Raw genomic sequence first — 23,021 nt, forward strand, 5'->3', positions numbered from 1 at the left:
AGGCTGTTCTCACAGGGGGCTGCTGGCACAGGGGTGTGGTGCAATGCTGATTGTATTTAACTTGGTCACTGGAATTGCTCCTTATTTACTTAACCAAAATGTGCATTCTCCCTTTAAAATTGGAGGTCCCATGGCTTTTTTTCCAGTTCTTTACCTATTGCTTTTGGAGGTACTTTATGCCTCAGTCACAGCTGTGAAATCTCTTGTGAAATGTCAGATTCTAGACTTTTTCTATAATAAAAAGCTGTGTAAAAATTCCTTTGGTACTACCTTACCTAAAACTTGGTATAACTTGAAGAAAATTCCTTTTATTTTCAAGTCTCCAAGGATAAGCTCATTCCATCCCATAAAGACTGGAAATTTTCAGCACCCTTTTTTTTACCCTGCGGTAATACTTTAGATAATTGGAGAGATACTCATTGATTTAAAAGGGAGAAGAGTAAGATGGTTCATATAGTCACTTAGAGATGCTGCTTCTATATTGCCTGTATTTATTCTGCTCAGTACTCTTAGTCTCATTAGGCTTTTCTTCTTTTTCTCCTGCTCTAGTTACAGGTTTTTCATTTTTTCCCTGGCACTTCTGAACTTCATTGTTTATCACGTGTGGTGTTAACCATTTAGAAAAGTATAATGTCAAAAATACATAAAAAATTTACTATACATCACTTGCATAATGCATCAAAAATAATCTTTAAAGGATAGCTTGGCTGAAGGAACAATGTGCACACCTACAATAAAGAACAAGCATGCAGCATGCTGCTTGCCTTCTTCCTACCTTGGAATAATGAGTAACAGGACAATTGCAAATTTGAGGTTAATCAGTCTTACATTTGTTAACATTTCTTTCTGATTACCTTTATTTTGTATTGCCTTTGCTAGGAAGAAGCCTTGGTGGAGTTTTACAGGTTTCTGAATTTAGATGAGGAGATCTCGTGTATGCCAGTGTGCCCTCAGAGGAGTCACAGTGGTACTATTAACAACAGAAAAGGTAAAGAGGGTTCAGCATACAGCACAGAGTTAGATCGCATAGGCCTCTGTGTGCCTGTAGGGAATATCAAGAGTTGGTATCTTCTTACTACATAATCAACCTGAGTCTTTTGACCGTAAAGATGCTCATGGAGAGAGATGTGCCCTGCTCAGCCAGTTCACCCATCACCTACAGCTGGGCAAGGCTGTGAGGTGAGAGATGCATCTTCCTGTCCCGTCCCTTTGCACAAGTGCAGAGCTGGGTGTGTTATATTGATGTCCATTTTGGTGATCACTGCTCACCTTGTTTCAAGCAAGGTAAACTGTAGGTTTGGTCAGCTGTTCCTGCATACAATGGCTGGCTTGAACCCTGTGTGTCTAACCTGCCATGGATGCTTTGTGGGTCATAAGCAAAGAAAACCTGCAGCGTACAATTAACTGAAAGAGCCTCTCTTGGCTATAAAGAGAGCCCAGAGGGAATAGCTTCATTATACCAAGGTTAGCTTTTGCAAATACTTTCTTCCTTTCCTCCTCAGTCTTCTTCTTGATTTTCAGTTATGTGTGAATGTCTTTATGTGAAACTGTGAAGTGTCCCAGTTTTTCATTTTGTAAACTAGAGACACAATGAGAAATGCCCAAATAGTCAATGTAGAAGTTCCCCTGGAAAAATAATGTAGGCCAGTGGTGTCGAAGGAAGAAAGATTCCACTGACAGGTGGCTGACAGCAGCCTTTTATTTTGCTGCTTCAGTCTTAATGAGAAGGCCCTCCTCCCTTTCTTACCACCACCCCTTACTGCTGGGACCATTAAACTTTTTCAAGGGAATGCATGCCAACAGAACTCTTTCAATCTGTCCTCCCCTTCTCATCTCCCGTGTGTCCCTCCTAAAGGAAAAGATGGCCACCTCCTTCTGCTTCCTATTTCTGTTCCCTTTTAAAAATGGCATCTCATGCCCTAATTCTGGTGTGTATAGAAACACCTTGAGAAGCAGGCTTAAGTAACTGACAGGTTTCATGTGACCTTTTCTAGGTCTCCTTTGTTGACCTGTATTAACAGACTTCAGGGGACATTTATGGTGGACAGAATGTTGTGTTAATTTGGAGACTGAAATAACCAATTGGAAAGTTGATTATATTAGATCATATTATGCTGGTGGTGCAGACAGCCTTTGTGGCCTCCCATGAGGAAGGAATACTTAAGTGATGACTACCTGGAAGGGAATGCACACTCTTAATGAATATGCTTCCTTTGTTCAGGCCTTGAGGTTGGATGTCTGTTTCCGTAGGCTCTGGTTCTTTGATTAGATTCACAAAGTCCGCTGCTTCTTCTGCTGTACACTTTGTTATGACTCACCAGAGATGGGACACAGAAGTGCTTAAGAAAAAATTGAAGCCAGGTGACTTACTTGATCAGTGATTGAAATGAGAAACTGAAAATACACATTTTGGGGGGAAAAAAAGTCCCTTTGCAGCTCTGTTCCTTCCTGTCCTCTCTTCTATGAACAGAAAAAAAACTTGTTATACCTCTTTGTAGAAGAGAGATGGTGCATGAGGCTGTTTTGATCACTGCACCTGTTTGAACTGGGAATTCTTTGAGATGTCATCCACAAGTCCTTTGCAGGCATCATTTTGTGCAGATTATGTGCATTTTGTGATTATGGCTGTGGAGAGGAACTGTGAGAACAACCTCCTTGCTACGTCCATGGCAGGGAAGGACATGCTCTTTGCAGAAGGAGCCTCAGGATAAGTTCATCCCCGTGCGAGCAGAGTAGGTTTGTTTGGTTCATTTTGCAAAGTAATTCTTTCCTCCTATTTCATTTTTAGCTCTCTATTTTTAGGTGCAGACGTGCTAGAGAAGTGTGTTTCAGTTTTCCACATATGTATAAACAAACACTTATACTTGCATGCAGTCTTCTATTTTCATTGTCTTGTTAAGCAAGAGTTTAAGATTAGTTGTATTTGTGAATTAATATAGTTCATTGGAATAAATTTCAGCTATTTATACTCTGTAATGACCTTTATTAATATGCTATCTGAATAGCTCCCAAAAATTATTTTTTCTTCTATACATTGTTAACAGTACAAAATATTCGAAGTCTTGATGATGTGAAATCTGGCTGAGAGAAAAAACAGTGTGTGGTAAAATAACTGAGATTATGTGCTAATATATGGTGCTAATATAATGCCACCGAAGTGGAAAAATGCCTTTTTATTGATACAACCTCATGACAAGCACTTCAAAAGGTGGGATTGCAAATACCAGCATTGCTAGTGTTTCTTTTGGTGTCACATTCTGAGGTTTTATACACGTGCAGTTCTACTTTCCAGCACTAATTGAAGCTGAAGCTTCACTAGAACAGTATGCATGTCAAGATGAGGCTTTGCCTTGGAATGCCAGGAAGATGGGTGGAGCATCCTGTGGTCGGTGTGCCTGTGATTACCAGTGTGTGGTAAGGAGCACTGACTGGATTTAGTGCACAGGATTTCTACCCAAGACTCAAGGTCTGCCTCATTTTGGTTGCATATATAATCAAAACCTTTCTTTGTTTCACAGTATTTATAGGAAGGCTTTATTTCCTTAATTGCAGTTTCGCTGTAGTTTATAAAGAAAATATAGCATGAAGACCTATTGTTTTCATGATCTGTATATCATGTATTAGTTGTGGGAGAGTGAGTTTCAAGGTTAGTTGCATGGCAGTTGTCATCAATCTCTGAAATTCTCGTTTTGAATGACAGCTTTAATTTGCACTTTAACCCTAGTGTTGGCTTTAACTTACTGTTATACCTTGTTCCTAGTAAGTCCAGTCCCTCCTTTTCCTGGGTTACACAAAAATTCTGGTATCCACCTTTTCTTTTCTCCAAATATGCCTTTTTGGCTTTTTGGTGTTTTTATTTCTTTAAAGAGACTGAACTGCTGGTGGTTAATGACTCGAACATTCAACCACCTGCCCAGGTGCTGTAAGAGACTGGACTATTGGTGCTCATGGCTCAACCAGCACTGTGCTTTGCTAACAATGTGCAGAGTGGCCACCCAGGCCAGGGGCTGAAGGTGTGCATAGCCAACACTTTAAGACCCAGTCTACAAGCTGGGTCTTAAAGAAGGTAAGGAAAGAGGCAAATCCTGCGAGTTGGGGTAGTGTTTCTTTTTCCTTACGCAGATGACTCAGCTGTGATAACTCCCTGGAACACTCACACCTAGCCTGAAGGTTTTCATCTCTTGTTGAAGAGCCATAATGAGTCATAACAGACTCAGCTGCGCTGATTTAAGAGACAGCTGCAAAGGTATCAAAGACTCCCGAAGTATCCCGTAACTCACTGTATTACACCATCCAGTGCGAAACTCCCCTCCCCCAGGGAAGGTACCAGAGACATTCCCACCAGAACCTGAGTGCATATAACTGAGTTTTGGGGCTTCCCTCAACACCCAGGGCTTCCACCACCGCCTTGATGGATCCAGACTGTGACCACCGCTTTGATCAATGAACAGAAAAGAATTTAAAGGGGGAGGGGGAAATCTTATATCTCTAGGAGACCCCTTTTATTTTCTTATTAAAGCTTTCTGGTCTCCCTGATTGTTCTGAATTATATGTGAAATATTTAGTTCCTTATCAGTCAGTGTTTCAGAAGAAGATGTCACAAATCTTGCAGACTACTGTTGTGGAATTGTCTACAACATTAAAAGAAAAAAGGCTGTAATATGTTTTAAATGTGTTGTTTTCATTTTCACTGAATGTCTCTCCTGTTACAAAATAGAATAAGAAGTGCTCATTTTTATTTCCATGTAATATTCATTATTGCCCATGTCCAGGGCTAAGTGCTTTTCTATTCATCTCTTCTGTAAACACTTCTTCAGAGCTTCACTTCAGAAGAAAAGCCTTCACAGCCTATAATCATATTTATTGCCTTTCCTTTCTCTCTCACACTGTCTCTGTGATTCTTTGCTGTTCTCTGGGGCCATCAAACAGAGCATCCCAGTTGATTGGAACATACCACTAATTTTCAAACTGACATGGTATTTTCTGCTTTTTTATAGTGGTTTGAGGTTTTTGGTTTTGTTTTTTTTGCTTTTCCATATGCTTTGGAACAGTCTGTATGTTTGCTTCTTGATAGCCACTGAATGGTGATCGGGGAGACTGAGCTGTCCACAGCAATGCACTGGTCCTTCTTCCACAACCAGCAGAAAAAACTTGTATGAATAATTCACAAGATTTCACCTAACGCCAATTACCATGTTCTTGTCAACAAAGACTTTCAGCTGTCAGTGTGTTGTGCTTTCAACCAATTCAAGTTCTTTAGTTTCCTGTCACTTTTGTTTCAAGTAAGCTGAACGATAGCTTGCTGTACTGTATGATGTTAGAATGTGAGTTTGGGACTGTTTCACTGTTAATCTATCGCCATACAGAGTATCAACCATGTCTTTGTAAGCTTTATATTCTAGCACCATGTCTCAGATCACTGATCTCTTACCTCACGACTGGCTGATTTCCTTAATAGTCTGTTGTGCAGAAAAGCTTACTAAAGGCTTTTTGAAAGTCCAGAAGAATCAGATTATTCCAAGTAGGTTCCCTCCTATATCTTCTCATGGTTGCTATAATTCTAATTGCATTTAAGTTAATACTTTTACTTTTTACTGAATATCTATCATTTAACTAAAAATTAGGTCAATATTTTCCCTAAAGACCTTTGATATACAATTGACTACTTGAATTAAAAGATTAAATTGTTGAAGAAAAGATGAAAACCTTTTCAAGGGGGTAATTCAAGGACTTTAGTTCAAAATCATTTAAAAAGGTATTTAAAAGGAAAGATATTTAAATGATTAAGATAAAGAGACTGGGTGTGAAAAATCCTCTCCCTTGTTGTGAGTCCAGGTGGTTGAGCAGCTTTGTGTGAAACTACTTCAAGAACAGTTTAATTTGTTTCATACCAAGGACCAAAAAAAGGTAGCAAACTGAAATATTTTACTTAGTGAAAACTATCTTAATCCCTTGAACTGCTTAGTTCAATCACAAGTAGACAGTACAGAGCTGCTGTGTCCCTGACTTGCTACAGCAGGTGATAAGAGCAGGAGGAAGTGTGAAGACAACATTACTCCCTCTGGATTTATTAATCCGCTGTCAGGCCACGTGTTACCACAGACACAGAGATGCAGCAGCCTGGCATGCAGCACAGGGAGAATGTCACATGCAAAAAGGCTTAAGGGCAAGGCTGAGGACAGCACCACCACATCTCCTTTGCCTGCTCTCTGCCCTTCTCTGGACCCTCCAGCCAGATGAAGCTGATGGCAGGCTGAGGGGACTGGCAGCTGATGGAAGCAGACTGCTGGGAGGGAGAGCAGTGTGGAAGCCCCCGGGGAGACTGATACAAGCTCATACAGGCACAGGAAACCATCTCCTGGGCTATAAACTCCCTTATTGTAGACAACAATGTATACAATGGGCTCTCTTTGAGTTACACACATGCTTTTCAAGCACTCAGTCTATGCCAGAGGAGCTTAAAGCTGGACAACCAGGGTTGGCTGCATCTTCCCAATTTGTTCTACATATTCCTTGCTCTCTTTTCTGTGCAGAGCTGTAAGCAGCAAGTGACAAAGATGCAGAGAGTTCTTGAGAATTTGTTTGTGTTTCCCCATTTAGTGTTCTTCGTTGTACTACAAAGAGAGAATGAATGCAGGTTCCTAGGAGGAGTGCATCTTCCCACTGCAGTTGCTGTTCTGAAGATTTTAAGCTCCAAAGGGAATTGGTGGACATTGTACGGTTTTGTGGGTTGATGGTTGGCAGTGGAGACAGTAATGTCATATGTCATTTCCTTTCCTGAGACACAACAACCTGTCTCTGCCATGCAGTTGCCAGACTGTCACATATTTTCAAAAGAGGTGATTTCCTGTGCCTAGTGGGAAAAAATCTGAAAATTTGTCCTTAATGAGCTAAAAATTGTGAGAGATAGGGACTTTGTGTAGGTGTAGATCTGAGCAGTGCATCACTTAGTCTTCCTCTCAGTCTGATCCCAGAATTAATTAATTTGTTTCTATGGTTCTTTCCAATAGGGATTTCTTGTTACAAAAAAGTGAAACTACCCAGTGCCTTGATTCTTTTCTATTTGCCCATGCTGTGCAAATGTAAAAAAAAAAAAAAAATCCTACTGTTTTGATATACGTGAATAGTTTACTGTAAGGGAGGTTGTTTTCATTTCTGCTGAATGCTGCTGCAGCCATGACTGCTGATGTCCTGATCAACTTAGTCATTCATTTCACCTTTATAATGAAGTGAGAAGGAAAAGGGAAAGACTGAATGCACGTGAATCATTTGGTGAAAGATCCTGTAGGTTAATAGCTCATTTAGCTTAAATCATTCAAATTGCATCCAATTCATTTCTCAGCATAATTACGGAGTGGCCCAACTTTGATAAAAGCTTCCTAATATATAAACTGCATTTGTTGTTTCATAGATAAATGTGCATCTGCACACTGAAGCATTCTATTATCTATGCAGAGTGCAGAATACTCATTAGTGTTCCCCTTGGAGCTTCTATCAAATGGACACGGTAGGAGCTCAGGGGGAATTTCCTTCCCCTTTCTGGCACAGGCAGTAAATCTGGTACCAAAATGTGCATATCCTCCAAAACCTACACTAGACCTTAAAAGGCCCACAGAGATCCCTCTACCTTATTGTTATCCCTGGGACTGCTGTTGTACTTCCTTACAGCCTGTTGCTGGTACTCACAACACCCAGGAGGAGAAACTTGTTCTACAGCAAACAGAGGCTTCATGAAGTAGAAATATCCTGATATATTTTTCACTAGTGCTGAGGAAGCACAGTGCCTGGCACAGCTTATAAAGAGTGCCTCCAGCCTGTCTGCCCTGCAGAGATCCTGGCTCAGCCCCATGTCTGGCTAAGTTATGGGAAGGGTCTCACAGAGACCACCTTCCCTCTGCTCTGAAGAAGCTGTTGCTCTGTGAGGGGCTTGGCACGGTAAGAAACCCACCAGTACAGGACTAAGTACAGCCTTTTTTTTCAACTGTAGCCTAAGCAATTCTCTTCTGAGATTTGAGAGCTTCCCATTCTGCTTTCTCTTTTGACAGTGCTGAAGCTACGCTTTTTCTGGCCATGCTAAACCTCCACAGTAGTGCACATTTTACATTGCACATGAGGCTTGATTTGCTTTTCTGTGGTTACACCAGATGCAGTTTGGTTTGGTGGATACTATTTTAGTGACTGTTCTTTTTCTGGAACTGTGTAATCATATGGAAGCAGGTTTTGGTCTGTTTAGTATATAATTAAGCTGCATCTATTGCTGTCTTTTTTCTACAGAATGAGCGAGTAAACGAATGAATGAAAATGTGTTGAAAAAAAAAAGAACTATTTTTTCAGTTGAGTTATAAACCCCAAGAAAATCAGGTATAGAATTGAAGTGTTGATATAATTTCCATTAATCTCCTACTACAGGATCCATCCGTAGAATAAATGTTTAAAATTTGTTGTGGACCTTAGTGGAAAATATGGTAATTCTAGGGCTGTAATTTTGTAAGACTGTGGGGTTGTATGTTTAATAAGCAGCGATTTAATTATACATTGTGTTAGGTCTTTAAAGTATATAATGTAATTACAAAGCTGCATATTAAAATTAATCTTTAAAATGAGTAAGACGTCTTAAGTTTCCCAAAGTTACTTTACTGTGTTATCGGCCAACTAAAATTCAGTAATCACAATATCACTCTTTAACCAATAGAACAACTCGGTCTCAACACTATGCATGAAATCCCTGTGTATTTTAAAAATGGTATGCCCACATAATACATCAATCCCTCCTACTAGTTAAGCAGAATTAACTTTCTGCCACTTAAATGAATGCAGTATAAAACCCCCATGAAAGTAAGAAATCAGAATAATGTAATTCTTGTTCTTGTTCATATTTTGTTTCTCTTTCTGTACTGTTCCTATGGCACAAGGCTGCTCTTGGAGGTGTCCAATTACTGTGCCCTGTAGACTGATTCATATGACTCATTCAGTGTGTCAAGAGGCATCCACCCTATTGATGCAATTTCTCACATTTCTGCTGAAATTAAACAAGCACAGCTGCAGCTTGTCCTTTAAATATTCTTAGAACTGGTCTCCATTCGGATTTTGTATGGATGTAACTATTTAAGTTGGTTTGCATTTTGTCCTGTATTTTTCTGCAAGAGCTATCTTTTGATAAAAAATGAAAAGGGGGAAAAAAAGAAGCTTTAATATGAAAAAGTTCTACATGGGAGAGAAGTCTTGATATGCTGTCTGTTTGCTGGTGGGGGGAAAAAGCCAAACCAACCAGCCAGTAGCCAATTACTTGTAAATTTTCAGAAAGGATAATATGGTACACCGTGTGCAATAACACAGGTAATGCTAGTTTGGATCTTTGTACCAGTAAAGCTGATGTGTACACATATATCCTGGTATAGAAATGCTCTTGTACTGCCTTCCTATACTGGAATATGCTGCAATACCAGCATAAAGCATCTAATGGATGTGTCTGCTTCCATACATAGAGTTTTATGGCATGCTGTACCAGCTCAGTGAAGTAGCTAAGTAGCGTCACCTGTGTTGCCAAATCTGCACTTGTTTAAGGGAGAGCTGCAGCTGGAATCAATTCCTATTCTTGCTGTCACTAGAGTAACTCCCCTTGGGGATTAATTAGAAGGACTATTATTTATTTTATGATTCTGGATGATGCATTGAGATTTCACACTGAACAGCATTCATTCAAGTACTTGCAATCAAGGACACAATGCATTTTTGTAATACTTTCTTTTATTCTCATTTTCCAGAGAAGGCCCTGAGGCTCTTGTAAAGAAAAGCCTGTCTTCCACCTACATCCTTCTTGCTTTACTCCACACTAAATTTTACAAGGTAAACTCTGGCTATGTAAAAAATAAAAGATTATGCTTATCCTTGGTACCTTTTTCAATGAACAACCCAAGACAGAAGATTACTAGTTTCCCATATGCTCTAAACCACTAGCACTTATATTGGATTTTGTATTTCATAGTTTCCTATTGGGGAAAAGTGGCAAAATTATGCTGCATATGCTTGACTTCTTGCCTCTCCTTGAAGTGATAAATCCCTTGGAGAAGAGACCATCCTTAGACAAAGAATGATCTTTTCAAATCAGATTTTCATGGAATCATAGTTAGTTGCACTACTTTTATATTAATAGAAAAATTTTCCTTATATAAGCTTATATGATACATCATCCTTTTTACTCAGTGACACCACATAAGAAATTCATTAGTTCAAATGCCTTATACTACCCTTTTCACAGTTCTTCATCTCTTATGCTGTGCAGGTAGCATTATTTTAAAAAACAGATGAGAACTCAGGAGGTGATTGACTTTTCACCTGTACTGCAGAAAAAATACTGCATAGTTCTTACCTGGAAAACCCTGGTGATTTTTAATGGACTCTGGTTTAGGAACACTGAGGGAAGGAAATACTCTAATTGGTTTTGGTTTTCAGCTGAAGAACAGTTTGTTTCTATGTTAAATGAAGTAGTGAAAACAAATAGCATGCCATCTGGCTAGCCTACCTGGGTACTTTACCAGGAGGTTTTCAGATGTTCTCTGCCAGTTTTCAACTTCTTAGGTTCTATTTTACTAACATGCTTTCTCTACCTGATTGTTCTTTCCTATCTAGGAATTATCTTATTCCTTGGACTGAAATAGAATTTAAAAAATCTTACACTCTTTTGCAAAGATTTTCCCTGTCTGTTTTTGAATTATTTATCTTCTAAATTACAAAATCTCTAGTGTTTCCAGTATCCACAGTAAATAGTCCTCCATGTTATCTGTGAAGCTGATATTCTCAGGGGACAGGATAAAAATGAGCAGTCTTAATATGTACCAGTGGGCTCTCATTCTTAGAACAGATTGTGACTGAAAGGAAGGGTTTAGCAGTTTTCAAGCTCTTGGAAAGATGTCATATGTTTTTCTTTAGATCACTTTTTCTGCTTCAGTTTCTCAGAAGCAAGAACATCCTGAAAAAAATAAAAACATTTAACATAGCTGAGAAAGTAATGAAATACAGGCAACAATAATTTCACAAACCCAAAATATTTATTGCTGACTGCAACTTTTAACTTTTTTTTTACTTAGTATAAAACAAACATGTTCACAAATATTTTTGAAAATAACTGTGACTATAGAAATAACAGCAAATTTGGGAAGAAGCATTCATATGTGTATCTGATTAATCTATTTGTTATTTATATTGAAGGTGCACATACAACTCTAATCATGACTTAGATATGTGGTCTTTTGAGCATGATGTAGACAGATAATAAAGAGACTTCCTTGTGCCAAACAGCCTAAAGTTTAAATCCATGTAATTTTCCTCAACATGCAATCAGAAAATGGAAATGCTATCATGGACCCGTCACACAGTACAAATAGCATAGTTACGTAAGATTGAATGGTTGGCAGATAGCTCATAAAGTATATTCATAAAAAGAACTTATAAAATAATTTGAAATAAGGCAGATAATGTGCAGGCACCCTCCCCATCTGATACCAAGCATTCTAGCTATAGCTAGTAGACACAACTTTAAAAAAGGGGTGACTTTGAGCCATTAATAAGACAAGTGGGACACTTAGACACACTGTAAAAACTCCAGGAAACCGGAAATTTATGGAAAAAAATAGAGAGCAGTAAAGAGTTAATAGCAAATTGCAAAAAGCATCTGAAGTAACAAGAACTCCATCAAATATAGATGCAGGGTAAGAAAAAAAAAGAACAAAAAATCAATCATTGCGCTACTTAAAAAATAAAGATAGATTGGTTAGCAAGTAGCAAGGTGGCTAAGTAGTTCCTTTGTCTGTTTCTACATGGGAAGCAGATGGAGATCTGCTTAATCTGGGATTGTTTCCCCAGAGGCAGTAACAGGGAAGCTAGAAAATGTACAGGCATATGAGATATCTGGTTAAAAAATGTCAGATTCCCTTAGAGGAACCGCAACTCAAGACATGCATACAGCTGTGAATTTTAAACTGAGTAAGAAAATCAATGAAGTTACAAAAGTCTTAGAAAATATTACTTGATCCAGAAACAACTCTAAAGAACTCCTTTATTGTAAAAAAAACCCCCAACATTGAACAGGTGACAAACAAGGAACTGCATACCAGTGGGAAAAACTCTTACAAAGTCTTTGGAAGCAATGCTGGGAGAAAATATCAAAATCTCAGTTTGATTAGGGACAGGGACATGGATTCAGGCATGGAAGATCATACTTCGGTCATCAGAGGGACTTTCTTTCCCCCATTTTTTCATGCATGTAAGTAACCGGTTAATTTTAAGTTGTGTTTTATTAAAACTCTATCAGGCCTTAATTTTGAAGATATGGAAATGAGTGGATATTTTCAGGGAAAAAAACCAAACCAAACCACCTTTCAAGTTTTTTCTCATCTCATGGTGACAAGGCTGTTACTGTCTTAGAATGCGTAGAGTGCAAAGCAAACACAGAAGGCTGCCCCTATTCAGTTAAAATCAAGCAAATAGGAGTTTAGAGAATCTGGGCCAACTACCCTGGGAAAGAAGACATGATGAGGTAATCACTTAGAATCATCTCCTGTTATAGGAAATATTGGTACTTAATGGAGGGGAAATATTGAAGTTACTCTACCTGCAATTTCTGTGTCTACATCTGGTCTCCCAATTTCTGAAATGTCTTTTACCAAAACACTTCTCAACAAGGCTAAGATTTAATAAGTGCTACTGGAGAAGCCAGATGAAAGGAGTACTGGAAACACCTAGGTTTATTTCCACAGAGGGACACCTGTGTAACATGCCGTGAAACTATTTATTCTTGTTGTTATTCCTTGCATTATTGGCCATATGGGATCACCAAAAAGAAAAACCAACATTTGGAGCATTAGGACACTAATTTCATATTTTGTATAGACTACAAACAAACAAACAAAAAGCCTATAGTCATACCTCAAATGCCCTGTGGTACTTAGAGACAGCTTATTTTTGAAATGGATGATAATAAAACATTATTGAGCCTTAATTCTCAAAACAGTACAACAGTCAAATAAAGGAAGACTTTCTCAAAATAAGTGGCAGATCTTCCATATGTATTAGAAAAATAGCTTATTGTGGAGAACTCAGCAGTTTCCTTGTTTTCTAGGGACAAAGAAAGAGTTAGATTTCTTGCACTGTGTTTCTTGCAGGATGAATCATGTCTGTGAGGGTTTCTTGAGGCCTCCCAGTGGTGACCTCTCCTCATAATGTGATACAAAATGTCACCCAGCTGTAATATTATGGTTCTCTTTGGTAGAAAAAACTTCTCAGCTCTTGGGACATCCCAAACTGATTTTGGGTTGCAGGCATCACTAAGAGGATTGTTTGCATGCACTATTCTGCATGGATCTATTTCTTTCAGTGACAAACTCATGTCACACTGAACCTATGTTCAGTGACAGATGTTTTAGAAAACTAAAGCCATCTAAGTTTGTTTAGGTAGAGCCAAATTTAAAGGTCTGAAAAAACTGAAATGATAAAATGAAATTCTAATTCACACTCAGCATGTCTTCTTCCTACTCTACATATTCTTACTTTACTCAGGGTAGGATCCCACCTCTGTCTGCTTTTATGTGTTGGTTTATGCAGATTTTCAGTGGAAATGCAGCAACTAGCAGCCTCTGCTTTCCATGAGGTTCCTCTGAATTTACAGATCTGTTACTTCCTTATAAGGTCTTTCTGTTGGTCACACCACTTTTACAGTTGTTTTGATATTCTACAACAATTCTTTAATTTCATAACTGCTAGTGTGCTTTCAGGACTTGGTAGAGATGAAATATGATACTTTGATAATACAGATCACAAAGCATTTAAAATTTTCCACCTTTTGCCCCTATACCATTTTCTAGACCACAGGATTTGATAGGGAGCTGGAGTCAAGCATGTTGAGTTGCACAGTGGAAGACTTAACTGCAATGCATCATAAAATGCATGGGTTAAATGCTATTGTTTCTGATGAGAACAGGTTTTTCAAAGGCAGATCCAAGACGTACTTTGACATTAAGTGTTTGAAACCATATACGATTATCTAGCTGCCATTACGTGTCTCTGTTGGAAGCTGATGGGTAGCATTCACTGAATTTTTTTTCTTTTTTGGGGGGTAAAAAGTAATTAATGAGCCTACTCAGAACAGAATGTGTATTTGTTCTGAAGAATGTTATAGTATTCACAGGGGTTCTTAAACATTTTCATCTTAATGGCAAATATGGTGCATGGTCATTTGTAGACCACCTTTCAATTTGAGATTGAGTAACATCTCTATGGCAACTACAACAGCTGCTTACATAGGAAAGTAATATTGCCTGAATATAACATTCTTAGTTCTTAACAATAGGACTTTAACAGCTGGATATGGACAGAAAAATAGCTGATTATTTTTTCCAGTCCTCAGAGATATTTTGAGATTTCTGAATGTATTTTGGATACCATTGTTCTAGTTTACTGCAAGTTTGTCTTGAAAAGTGCTAAAAGATAGACAAAAGATAATCAAATATGAAAATATTGGATATTGCTAATGCGCAATCACACATAGATGTCCCTTTTCAAGATAATCAGTTTGATGATGTCTGATTGGTCCCAAATCTTGTCAGCCTGGGTAATTTTTTCCTTTGTTTTTTGGTGAATTACTGAAGGAGTTGTGTACATTCAAAATCCTCTACCATTGGTCCAATGTTCCCAGTTTCAGTCGTGGATTTTTCCTACCATGTCATCTATTCTGCTGCTACAAGTTCAGAAAAATTCAGGATTTGGGGGAAAAAGAAACGTGTCCTGTTTTCAGCTTCTTTTTCTCTCTGTAGGAGACCAGCAAATCTTTCAACAAAACCTAGTGATACCTTAGAGTTCATATTTCTTCTGAGCATGAAGTTTGTGGTAGGTGAAGCATCAGAAGACGGGCTATATTCATGTTTTTATGGGATGATTAATTCAAACTCTCAAAATTTCCTGTCTCGAATTCTAAAAGAACTTACTGAACATAAAACTGTAAACAAGGTATGATGCAATTCTTAACAGTATTAAGTAGCACTGCTCTTCTCCAAAAGTTGAAATTAAAGTAAAGCAAGAAGTTTTTCTCCAGTGTTAAATGTTCTTGTTTTCCTTTCTGCAGGGGAATAACAAATTAAGTACTGTAGGATTGCCCCTGTTTGCATCACATTCTACAGGAGAAACATTTGACTGATGCTATAAAAATGCTTATACTTAAGTTTGCATTGATTTTAATGTTTCTGCCATTTATATTACTATTTTTCTCTTAAGTACATTCAAAATCTTTTTGAAAAAAAATATTTTTTTCTCTTAAAACCTGCTGTCTTCTAGAGTAATGTTTATATTTGGGATACACTTTATTACAGCTGACAAAGCAGAACTGACGAGCAGTGGTTATTGTTTTGAAGCCCTCACAGGTGGGCTGGCAAAGCAAAAGGGCCGGGTTTGTTTAAATTTAGGAAACTCAGGGAAACCCCTGACGACCAGAAACTGAAGGGGGGCAAGGAAAACGGGAGACGCGGTGGTTTTCCAGCTGGTTGTTTTTTTGACAGCTGTTGCCTCTGGGACGCGGCTTTTGGCACGGGTAGTCCCAGAGGGATCGGGAAACACTGAGGTAAGCGAGCTCGGGTTTGCCCAGGGAAAACAAACACGCTCCGCTGGCAGAGGCTCCTTCCCGCAGCCGCTCTCGCCCCCGTTCCCCGGGCGGGTCCCCTCAGCCGGGGACACCCACACGGGGCTCGCCGGCCCCGCCCCGCCCCCGGCGCGAGAGCGCAGGCTCCGCCCGCGCGGGCGACCCCGGCCCGCGCGCGCCCCACCTGTGCCGGGCGGGGCGGGGGCGCGGGCAAGGACGGACGGACGGACGGACGGACGGACGGAGAGAGGGGCCGGGACGGCGGTGGCGGAGCTGAGACGCGGCCACCTCGGTCCGGCCGGAGCGGGGCTGCGTCGCCCGGCAGCCGGTGCCGCGCTGCGTCCCTCTTTCCTCCCGTCCGGGCGGCAGCCGAGGTAAGGGGCGGGCGGCGCCCCGCGGCTCGGCAGGTGCCGGCGGGGACCTTGCTCAATGTCACGGCGCCGGCGATGCCCGGGCGGCCAGAGCCGGAGCCCCCGGTCCAGCCCGCCCGCTCCGCGCCCGCCGCCGGGCGAACTTTGCCGCGTCGGAGCCGCAGGTAGCGGGGTCCCCGCCGTGCCCGCCCGCCCGGGTGGGATGGGTGGGCGGGATGGGTGGGTGGGGTTTGTCGGCGTCTCCGCAGCCTCGTCTGTTTCCAGAAGGGATAAAGCGCGTCTCTAAATAGGTCAGGGGCTTCGGCAGCGCGGGGCATTTGCGTAACGATTTGTGCTACGTGGGAAAGGTGCGGGGCTGCTCCTCCCGGGCTCCGGGGCTGGACGGAGCGCTGCTTTCCTGGCATACCGAGGGACTTCTAAGAAAAATAGTTGCATGAACATAGCTCGGCTTTCTTGTGTTACAAATCCGTGGGACTTCGGCAAAGTTAAATTTCTTCAGCAAAGGAGGAATTAATCTACATGGAGGAGTTATCCTTGGTGAGCTAATTACCCATGGTGAGTGTAAGTGCTTGGCATCACAAGCCCGTTGACGGTGATGACGTGCTTAAAATGTTAAAGTTTGCGTCTTGGTGACATTGTTTCAAAACGTGAAGGAGGGGTAGGTCCAAGATTGTGTTTTCTGTGGCTATAGGCACGAAATTTCCTTGTTTCAGGGGAATTGTCAGAATATTCATGCCTTTCTGAAGGCTTGTGTTTATTTTTTCTTATTTTTGACTCCTGAATAAACTTTGGAACTCTCTTCATGGGTTTTAAATCTTGTGGGCTTGCCACTAGGTCTTTATTGTTGAGTCGAAAAGTCTGTAAATGGAAAAGTTAGAGAAGCGTGGCACTGTGAGCACTCAGAAGTTTAAATAAATCTTCAAAACAAACATTTAACTGCAGCTAACTACTACTTATAGGAGGAGGGAGGTGATAATTTTATTTCCCATACTCTCTGCTGCTGTTTTAGTGATGTCTTTGGCAAAGTATAAAAATGAGGTGCAAAACAAGTCCTCTGTTGCTGTCAAGAACCTGTATGTTGTTTTATCTGAATTAAATGTAATGTGAAACAGGAGTGTAAAAACCTGAAGTCACCGGGGAGACATCTGTGTGATTGCAAGTAGATGTAGACAAAGCACTGCTGCTGCAGGTCCAGAACAAGAGGCAATGGCAGGATACCGGTGAGATGCTCAGGCTGGTGGATGGAGGGAGAACGTGCTTTTTGAAGCTTCTGCCTCTCACGGCAGCATTGTGCTCGGCCGTGGATGCAGCCACCCCCTGCCCTGTTACTGCAGTTCTGAAAAGGGGAAAAAGGCGTCTCTTTGCGTAGTCCAGAGCTGACACTAGATTAGTTTGAATGGGTTTTGCCGCTTCTCCTTTCACAAAGAAGTAATTTTGCTACTCCTTTCAACTGACCAGATCAGTAGACGGCTTGGAGGGATGAGGTTTTTCTTCTGCTTTGTTTCTAAGGTGTTCCTGCATAGTTGCAAACTTTTTTCTGGTGTTCAGTCTTGCCAGATGGGTTTTCTGTACCTCACACCTTTTGCAGTGAATGGGAATTGACAGGCTCGTGGGAACCCTGAAAGCAGAAATAAGCTGGGTGTTGTGAAATTGGTCACATTACTAATGTTTCTTTCAATTCTTTGGTTTAATAATCCATAAGGAAGTAAGAAATTAGAAAGGAAACAATCCTCTGACATGATATTTTCACTAAGTTACCAGGTCCTTGTATAATTTTTTCCCCCAATTAATTATGTAATGGATGCTTGGTTAAATTTAGCAGTATTAACAAAAACTAGCAGGTGTCAAGATACTGTGTTGTTTTTGCCTCTTCCTGCACTAGCGGGAGCTGTCCATCCCTTTGTGCTCCCTCTGCACTGCACACATTCTCACAATAGATCACCATACATCAGCACCAATTTCTCTTAACCAACTGTTTTTCACTGTCTGCATGTTTTGTTTTGTTTTGTTTTTAATCGTTTGGATTTCTCAGCTAAGTTTTAATTGGGACCGTATCTTCCTACTTGAGTACAGTTGCTCAGGGATAAGGCGGTATAAAAGCAGGAAAAAGGCTTGTGGAAGATAATCTTTTGGGGGAGTGTAGGCTTGTTAGTTAATTAGCTCTGGAAGTCCTAAGATTTTGAAGAGCAATGAGGATTACTGCATAAAACATAACAGATGCTTTACAGTTGTTGCAGTTTTTTCTCTTCAGGTTACCACAAGGGATTGTGGTTTGAGAATATTTGCTCTTAAGAGTTTGAGAATTTATGAAATGGGGCATCCACATTGCTTTCAAAATAAGCATATGGTACAGCTGTGGTAGTCTCCAATCTTGAAACATTCATCAGGCTGTGTTGGGATGTAACTGAGTATGGAACTGGAGTACAAGGTTCTCTCTAGTGTACTGAAAAACACTGCAAAGCTTAGGTCATCTGTAGTTAATGGGAAGAAAAGATGACTTTGCAGTCTGAATAGCTTGCTTTCTGAAATTCTGCTATCACTTTGTGTTATGCTTTAAACCCTTTGAAATTCCTTGAATGACAACTTATATCAGGTAAATATTTTGTTTCTGTAACTTTTGCCTTACGTTCGAAAATTGTGGTACTTAATATATGTCACCCATTAACATCCAAGTGTATGTTACATCCTGAATCACCTCTGATGCAGGGAATGTAGAGGCAGATGTTAAATGCCATAATATTCCAGCTAACAAAGGGGAAATTTACCCAAATCTGTAGAATGCACTTACATCTTTTATCCTCAGGCTGATGAATGCACAGAGAGTTGAAGGAATTACAGGAACTTCACTCTCCTGTGTGACTGTAATAACCCTCTAGCTGCATAGGTTCCTAGATTTTCACCACATGCTCTGCTTGCCTAACTACAGATGCAGCTCAAATGTTGGTTGAAAGGCTATTCTCTATTGTCATTTTGCCCACAAGTGCAAAATGTACAGGTTCTTTTCAAATGTAAAATTTCTCTTTTTTACTGCAGTTTCACAAAGCATGCGTAATCTTACAATAGGAACTTTATGGTTTTCATTATTTAACAAAGGCCAGTGTTTTTATGACAAAACATTTAAGACATTTTGAAAATTTGTGTCCTAAGGATTTTTTAATTTTTTTTTTCACAAAATTAGTATGTTTTCTGATTTTATGTAATGCACAGAGTGAGCAGGGTAATTATGACAAAAATCGTATCTGCACCATGCAATCATTTGACATCATTCTGTGTTGTTGGAGAAAGTGCTGCAAAACAGTAGCTAGTATTCTAATACAGTAACATTCATTAGAATCGCATATTATTAAGTAAGCATTGCTTAATTTATGGCATCAATATTGTGTTGGTAAAAATAAGAAAATATTTGGTAATTTGGTTTGGTATAATGTGTCTTTTAGTGATAGGAGGTGAGGGTCTTACTCTGCCATGAATAAAGCCTTTTTTTTTTGATGTCCTGTATTTCATCACATTTCATGAAGTTGAGCTAATATTTTGAAGAGTGATGGATCATGCCCATGAACTTTCACATTTTTGTTATTTCCTTTCTAAGTGATTGTTTTTCTCAGGTCATTTGCAATAATTGTTTTGAATTTCTCAAATGTGAAGCTTAGTCTTAACATGCTGTACATTTTGCGTGCAACTGTGATTTTTCTTATGTATTTGCTAAAGTTGACATTGCTTTCTATAAACATATTAATTGACATGTTAAAAATTCATTAGACAATCTGAGCTTCCAAGGCTTGTAAAAATAGAAGCCTTGTAAACCAATCTAACTATATCAGTGCAGTCCCAGTCCTTTGCTTATCAATACTGGTACCTTAACAATTTGCTCCTGCTGAACTGCCAGACAGATCTTTTAATGACAGATGGTGCAAATACACATCTAGGCATGTTAGAACTGTGCAGTTTACACTATTGAGGATTATTTGAATATGAGCAAGTTAGGCTGTTAGGAAAACTGTTAATGCTTCATTCCTCAGTGAAATTATTCAATAAAATTTTGTTTATTGACAACAACTTTTTTTTGTTATCAAACATTTATAATAAGGAATTTAAGACGGCAGTAGCTAAACATGAGTACAAGCAGAAGTTTTAGACAGCTGAAGTCCTTCTTTCCTCACTTTATATACTTAAAGTCATTTTGATTACATAGCCTTCTGTTTAAGTGTTTCACAGGTTTTAAAATGTTGTAGGTTTGCCTTGAACACAGAGATAGCATTAAATAGGTTTCAGTTTACAAACAGGTGAAAAGCATTTTCTTCTGCAGCAGAATGCAGGCTCTGCATAACTATCTTGGTTCATAGTATTCTAGACTTTTCCGTGGTGATTTTGCTGTGTGACAGGATGATGGGTTGTGATATTGGTAAAGTGCTATGATTTTGAAATAAACTGGACAGCCTTTCATTACTCTTGGCTTTCTACTGGCAAAGTGTTCAGTGCAGTCATGCCAGCGCTGAAAGTATGGAGAACTTGGTGCACACCTGCAGCTAAGTCAGTCGTTCTGCATGTGAGGTAGGGTAATCTTGTCTCCTAGCGCACACTGATTCACTCTGAGAGATGTCTCACAAAGTCTCCACTTGAAAACAAACCACAAAACTTAAAGCCAGTGTGCTCTGTTATAGTATCCATTACTTGCCCTTGCGTGGCAGGGAAGGTGATCCTTAAGAGCGAGGTAGGTCTTGTGTATAGAGGAAGACTATGTAACTACTTACTACAGGCAGCGAAGAACAGTAACTGAAATTATAGTGTTGATGTCAGGACAGCAAAGTAAAATTAACTTGAGGTGAAACTTGAATTATATTGTGACTTCAAAAAGAACTTTTTTGTTTTGTTTGTTTGTTTTGGGGATTTTTTTTGGTTTTTTTTATTATTATTATTTTTCTTGGGGGGGGTTGTTTTGGTTTGGTTTTTTGTTGGTTTTTTGTGTGTGTGTGTGTGTGTTTTGTTTGTTTTTTTCAGTGCCATGGTATTTTTAAGTTTTATGAGGCTTTTGGTGCATCACAGCAGCCAATATGCTGCCATTCTACAACCAGTGTGGTCTCATACTGAGTGGTTCCTAATCGAGTTATTTCATGGTGGCTGGTGTAGTGCTGATTCCCAGCAGAGGATGTCCCCTGCTGAATCTTTAACATTTCTCAGCATTACTGAACTTGTAAGATCTAATGAGTTTATGGCATAAATGGTTATGGCTGTAGGCGCTGTCGCTCTCTCTATAAATACTTGTGCGGGTACCAGAAAGTTAAACATATGGTAGGAGGTTTTGTTTAATAACACAGGCTGTTTTGTTTTAATTTGACACTTCTCAGTACATCCCATCTAAATAGAGTAGACTGTCAGGTCACCTTAGTCCTATTATAATTTGATATAATTTCAAAGATTAATTAGTTTAAGGATCAGTGATGTGACAGGCCCTGTTAGTATAGTATGCATTAAAGTCGGAGGGGGGGAAAAAGTTTCATGTGATTTGCATGTCATTTAGTTTATACCTTACAGTGTTTATTTGTATCTCTCATAATTTTGAGCTTTAAAAAGAACCTTGTTTTCCTAAGCCAGAAAAAAAAAAAAAAGAGCAGAGACTCATTATCAAGGTGTTTTCCAGAGAAGATGAGTTTGGGTAAGATATTAGATAAACACTCTAAAAGCTCTTACTCTGCCCTGTGCAGCAAGATTTTCAAAGAAGATATAGGAACATCCTAATAGGATTTTATAATAAAAATGCTAATAAAAGCTAGCAGAGGAGTAGCTAGTCTCTTTCTTTGCATGACTGCATATGACAAAAAAAAAATAAAATTACATAGTCTTTCTTCCTTTGGCCACCTGATAATATTAGGATGGTAAGTCTTTGCCTTTAATTTGTGAATGCACGTAAGTGCCTAGGTGCACTGCAATTTTCTTTTAAAATGAGATTATTTAATACATGTTACAATTAAGAAAACCCCTTATAAGTCTGCATCAAAGCTTATGGAAAAAGATTCTGCCTTTGTCTACTTGTGTGGTCTGTTATCTGCAATGCAGGTGCGCTCTATGCCAGACATGCATATTTGGTAGATTGTGGGACCTGTGCATAGTCAGTTTATGTTTGATGTCAGTGTAAGTTTGATGCTTATCTGGGTTCCCTGTTAATCAGAGAAACAAGAATACCCATATTATAGACCTCAAACAGCATTAAAAGTTGCAAAGTTAGGAATTTGAAAATTATGAAATGCCAGAAAGTGTTGCCTTTACAACCATAGCTGAACTCGTTGGTGTGTATAATTAAGAGTAATTTTTGTTTTGTTTTGCTTTTTCTTGTAAGACTCTCATCAGGCTTTGTGCACAGGATAGGTAATGTATGCTTCAACAACAGTAAAAAAAATAATCTTTGCAACACTTTCATGACATGAATAAATGGCATTCTCCTCATGCAGGGGGAAACTTCAGTGCAGAGATGGGTCTTCAGCAATGTCAGATGCTCAGTTTGAGTAGTGGGAACTGGTATGTCAACACTTCGAACGATGCAGTGCGTTCTCACAGCTGAGCTTCTGTTGTCTTGAATGGCAGCATGAGCATTCAGTGCTTCTATCAACTAGAGTTTGCAGTTATTGAGTTAGGCTTCCAGGAAAGGTGTATGCAATTAGTGATTGTGGAAGGATTGATTTAAGCAACTTGCCCATCATTACTCGCAGCTCTGTGGTAGAGCCCAGGTTGTGGATAGATTCTGCACTGCGGCATTTAAATGCCTTAACCTTGAGAGAGTCTTTTTCAGTTGCAGACTCCTGCTTTTCTTCCAACTTCTACAGCATAGGACACAGGTTTTTTTTTTTTTTTCGGGAGGCAGCTGTTCTTATGACTTACATTTTTTTGTCTTGACTACTCTCCTCTGTGAGGAGAGGGAAAATACGATTTTGTAATTTAGAGAGCCTATTACTTGGGTTTTGTAAAAAAGCAAGCTATTCTGCCCTAAGGAATCGTGGTAAATCTTGAATTTTTCATCAGTGAGTGCTTTT

At 39.5% G+C, this 23,021-nt stretch overlaps 1 protein-coding gene across 1 annotated transcript in view; it reads left to right on the top strand.

Annotated features, from left to right (window-relative positions):
- Window positions 1-16,252: 16,252 nt before the first annotated feature.
- ZNF385B (zinc finger protein 385B) overlaps window positions 16,253-23,021 on the top strand; it is a 164,075-nt gene continuing 157,306 nt past the window's right edge. Inside the window, exon 1 of the mRNA XM_032693728.1 lies at window positions 16,253-16,551. The gene's annotated coding sequence lies outside the window, so the exon portion shown is untranslated. The remainder of the gene's footprint in view (window positions 16,552-23,021) is intronic.

The sequence above is a fragment of the Chiroxiphia lanceolata genome, chromosome 7, assembly GCF_009829145.1.
Source record: "Chiroxiphia lanceolata isolate bChiLan1 chromosome 7, bChiLan1.pri, whole genome shotgun sequence".
Lineage (NCBI taxonomy): Eukaryota > Metazoa > Chordata > Aves > Passeriformes > Pipridae > Chiroxiphia > Chiroxiphia lanceolata.